General features: G+C 38.2%; 1 pseudogene; it reads left to right on the forward strand.

The window, feature by feature from the left end:
• The first annotated feature begins 950 nt into the window (after window positions 1-950).
• LOC149208761 (large ribosomal subunit protein eL33y pseudogene) lies at window positions 951-1,308 on the forward strand (annotated as a pseudogene).
• The last annotated feature ends 3,817 nt before the right edge of the window (window positions 1,309-5,125 follow it).

Genomic DNA, 5,125 nt, shown 5'->3' on the forward strand with positions numbered 1-5,125 from the left:
GGTTTTTGTTGAGAAGGAATACCATGAAGATTGTTAGAAATAATCAAACAATGTAATCTAATCAACGTTTATGGATTGATTATTCATTTATATCTTAGTCAGTTAATTATTCAAAAAAACAAAAGAAATAAATAAAGACGTTTATGGATTGATTATTCATTTATATCTTAGTCGGAGTTAATTATTCCAAAAAAACAAAAGAAAAAAAGAAAGAGGGACCTACATTTTCATTGAGAAGAAACTGCTGAGTTGGATTCTTCACTTTTTCTTCTGCCATATTTGATACATGCACCCACGCATTAGTAACTATTTTGTTTGTTCCATGCATTTTAACATTGGCTGTGCCAGGGCGAGGTGGAGGAAGAGGAGCAGCAGCAACTGGAATAAGAGTTTGTGCAACAGTCCATCTGTTCACCTTATTACATAAAAATAGATGAATATTCACCCTAAGTAATAAATTTTATTACATGAAACTCCTTTAACGTTTTCTTCCTCAATAACTTCTTTAGAAACATCTTTTAAACTTGTACATTAATTTCTCTTTAAAACATATTTTCATGTACAATTAGTCATATAAACCTACCAATTGGTTTAAAACTTATATCTCCATTCCATTTACTCTTTGCAATTCTCTTTCGCAGATAACGAACACTTCATTCTTATATTCACTATACGATGTTGGACTTGACTTACATTATTCAATTTTCAACCTTTATAATCGCTCAAAATTATCCTATTTAATTTGATAAAGAAAGATTTTGATATCCATCTACAAAACATTATGTTGCATGCCTATAAAAAAGCTCAACGACATACATCAACCTCTATTATTTATTAAATCATAGTGTGCCTATCAAAATGTAATATTATTGCCTACCCCTTGTTCAAGGGAAAGTGCTGATATTGATAAGTAAAACTCAATTCACATCACATTGCGAGATAGATGTTCCAAGCCGTTTTGATCAACATGGTGAAGGGACGCCAAGGAGAGCGTATCAGGTTGTATGTTCGAGGGATCATCCTCTGCTACAAAAGGTCAAAATCAAACCAGTGCCCAAATACTTCTCTGATTCAAATTGAAAGAGTCAATACACTATAGGAAGTGGATTGGTATTGGTATCTCGGCAAATGCCCTATATTTACAAGGCAAAAACCAAGAAGGGGGGAACTAATTACAGGTGTATTTGGGGCAAAGTAACAAGGCCGCATGGTAACAGTGGTGTTGTTAAGGCAAAATTTAGAACAAATTTGCCACCAAAGTCCATGGGAGGTAGAGTGAGAGTATTTATGTACCCCAGCAGCATATGAGGTGGTGGGGCGATTCTCAGAATCTACCCGCCACCGCCCCGCCACCGGTGGTGGTGGCGGCACCGGTGGCGGGGCGGTGGCGGGTCGATTCTGAGAATCACCCCACTAGCCGGCGATTCTCAAAATCGCCTCAGCTCATTAAAATGGATCAAAAATGAAATTTTCAAACAGCGGCAAACTGAAAATTAGGGCACTCTCACAGGAATATGGCGAAAACATCCTAGATCGAAGCAATCTATTTTAAATCAGACTGTGAATACAGATTAACATATGAATAGACAAGCCCACTGTAAACCCTTGGCATATGCTAACTTCAAGCCCTTCTAGATAATAAAATATATTCTCTTAATTTCCTAGAGAAAATGGCGCAAGATTTCTAGAGGTTTCAAAAATCAAAAATTTTGAAAAAGACTGTGCATCAGAACAATACAGCAAATTAAATATTACCCGGCCATCATCCTGGTGATAAAATCTTCATAGCAGATGTTTCCGTTTAACTTACCAATAACTCATTATATTTTAAACCTCTTAGGTTTATTTTCATTTTAAATTTTTCATTTAGAAATATCGAACTATTCTTATGCTTCATTTTCAAACTGAGATATTAATAACAAACCTCTTCTGATTATTTAAATTTCTCATTCAGCGTATTGAACTATATTTAATTCGTTTCTTATACTTCATTTTTAACCTAGGATTGAAAATTTTAAATATAGAGTATTGTTATTTAAAACAGGAATTCTTTTACACTCATCCAAATGAAGCTGTCATTAAAATGACAGGCACAAAAAATAAATAACCGTCACCTATTTCAGCGTCACGTGAGTTTCATTTGATTTTTCATGAAATATATATTTTTTTAAACACAACATTACTTGATTCCTTTAAGTTTTAATCAATGTATGATCTTAAATGGGTTCTCTTAGCCTTGTTTCTCTGCTTTTTGCAGCTTTTGGTGTCAAACCTTCTACTCGAATTGTGTTTAATTACTTGTTGAAATATTAATTTCACCTGCCGTACGGGAGCACTAAACGGCAACACAAAACCATTCCCGAAAACCACCTATCTTTATCGCACCGCCTTTTGGCAAAGGCTGTTTTTCCTTGGAGCCCTCCGAACACATTCACACTCCGCCACGCGTCCCATGTACGAGCGCCGAAACCGCTGTTCCCCGGACGCTAAGGGTCGTTTCGTTTGCCCGTGACGTTGTGCGAATTGCGTCGGATCAGCGCAGCGGACCCAGATCCAAGTCAACCTGCGCGGATGTTAACGACAGTCTCCATGCAGCGCCGTACCAGCAGATGTGGCAGCCAACTCAGCAGTCGTGGCAGCGTCAGGCGTCAAGTCAGAATTTTGCGTGGAGTATAAGGCATTGTGTTTGACTGCCGGATGGAAGAGTTAATGAGTTTAATGCCTTTACGTATATTTTTGGTGGAGGCCTTTAATAAGGTAATGGGCATACGTAGAATTTGGTGAGGCCAATTAATATGGTTATGGGCCACGTTATTTTTATTATATATGTTTTATATATGTTGTAGAGTAATGGGTACGTGCCGTAATTTTTATTTTTTTTTGTATGTGTTGAGCCCGCATGTATATGCAAAAAAAAGGGGGGGCGACGTGAATTAGTTTTCAGGGGTATGGTGACTACGCATGATATGTGCGTGTTTTTTTTGTATGTATTTTTTTCTTGTGCCTGCGCACGGTGTCTGCGTGTGGAGTTCCTTTTGTAGTTTTGTGTAATGGTGCCTGCGCACGATGAACGTGTGTTATATTTGTTTTGATATATAGAGAATGCACAGCAGTGCAAGGGCTTAACAAGAACAGGGATATAATGTTTGTCTGCCATTGAAAATGCAGAGTTTGTAGCTCATGGAAATGTATTGAACGCACAGCAGTGCGAGATTTCCAAAAGACACAGGGGTTGTAATGTTTTGTTTTTAGCCATTGAAGAACAGAGGACAATTTATGTAATATCCATAGCAGTGGAAAATCTGTGAGAGCAGCAGAGTTTTTTTTTTGTGATTCCCTCTTTGGACAGAGGAAGAAATATGTATCAGTGTTTTGTTCTAAATTAATAGAAATGTCTTTGTGACTGTGTAATGGTGTCTTCTGAGTCATTTTGGTTTTAAGAGGATCCCTGTCAAAAGATCTTGGACAGAGGAAACAGAGCATTGTCTCTGTGGTAGTTATTTTGCTGGTTTTGGTATTTCTCCATTTAAAAATATCCAATAGTGGTATCAGAGCTAGTCCAGGCTCTTTGATGGTGACAGAGCAGGTTCATGCTCTTTGAAGACTCAAAGAAGCTGAAGGAAGGTGTGGTTGCAGCAGAGAAAGCTTCTCCAGCAATGTGAAGTTTCAGCCAAAGGGATTCAGGTATTTCTCAAGTTTTTGAGTTATTATTGAAGACAGTCAGTTGATTTAAAAAAAACAGTCAAGTATTTAAAGCCTAGATAAGAATGGCAAGGTCAAAGAAGAAAGCCTCCAAGCATGTTAAAAATGTGTCTCCCTCCCCTACTAAAATAGAAGGCAATCCATTAGAATACATTCTATTTGAAACCCCAAAGTTTGATGGAAACTTTGATGTATGGGAAATAAGGATGAGGGCCTTCCTAATGTTTGAGGGGATTGAAGTCTGGGAGTCAGTGATTGATGACAGCAAGATGGATAAAGAATCCAAGGAGTATGATGCACAAGCAGCAAAACTAATCTTGGATGGACTCCCTGATTCTGTGAAGAGGAATCTAGGAAAATACACATCAGCAAAGGATATATGGGACAGACTGCATGACCTTCATGCAAAGGGAGCACTGACCATGACAATGAGTCAAAAAGAACCCATCATAGAAGCTGAAAATGAAAAGCTTGACCTCATCAAGCTTCAAGTAAGAGAAAGGGATGAAGAGCTTGCCAAGGTTAAGAAGGAGCTTGACCAATGCAAGAAGAAACATCATGAAGAAGTCATATCCATGACAAATCAGCTGAATAGTGCAAAGAAGCAGGCAGATGCCTTGACAAGTCAACTTGAAGAAAGACACAAGAAAGTGAATAAGCTTGTGGAAGAGATTGGACAGTACAAGGAAGAGGTCTCCTCCCTTAAGTCCGAATTACAAGAAGCCAGGAAGTAGGCACAAGGAGCTGAAAAGAAAATGAAGAGCAGTCAAGCAAAAGATGAAGAAATCTCCAAAATGAAGACAAATATTATCTCCTTCAAAATAGTAGCAGCTGAAGCTACTCGTAGCAAGGAAGAAACTGAGGAACAACTTGCAAAGAAAAATAATGAATGTGAAAAGTTAGAAGAAGAGATTGTCCTCCTCAGGAAGAAGGTTGAAGGGATGAACAAGATCATGAAGAGCTCTCAAGCTTTGGATGACATGCTCAGCTATCACAGATCTCCATTTGATAAATCAGGACTTGGGTATGTAGCTGAACCCTCAAACAAGGATGAGGATGCTTTAAGCAAAGGAGATGTGAAGAAGCCAGAAAGAAGGTGTGATGCTCCTAGTTCCAGCAAAGGCAAGGAGAAAAATGAAGGCTGCAATAGAAGAAATCCTGCTCCAAGCAGAAAACCAGCTCTAAGAAGAAATGTAGCTGATGGCAAGAAGGCAAGAGGCAATGGTGATCATCAAAGGATCTCAAGGCAGCAAGAATTCAGAAGTACATCAATGAAACCTCCGTCTCCCAGGTACCAAAGTTCATTTTATGGTTATTGTTATGTATGTTCAAACTTTGGTCATATGGCAAGAGACTGTAGAGCATTTAATAAAGATAGATGTTGTGGTCCCCGAAAATCTCCAAGAAACAATTTTAGAAGAAA

The sequence above is a fragment of the Pinus tabuliformis genome, chromosome 1_2 (genome assembly GCF_031772625.1).
Source record: "Pinus tabuliformis cultivar Carrire ecotype Pingquan chromosome 1_2, CPIR1, whole genome shotgun sequence".
Classification (NCBI taxonomy): domain Eukaryota; kingdom Viridiplantae; phylum Streptophyta; class Pinopsida; order Pinales; family Pinaceae; genus Pinus; species Pinus tabuliformis.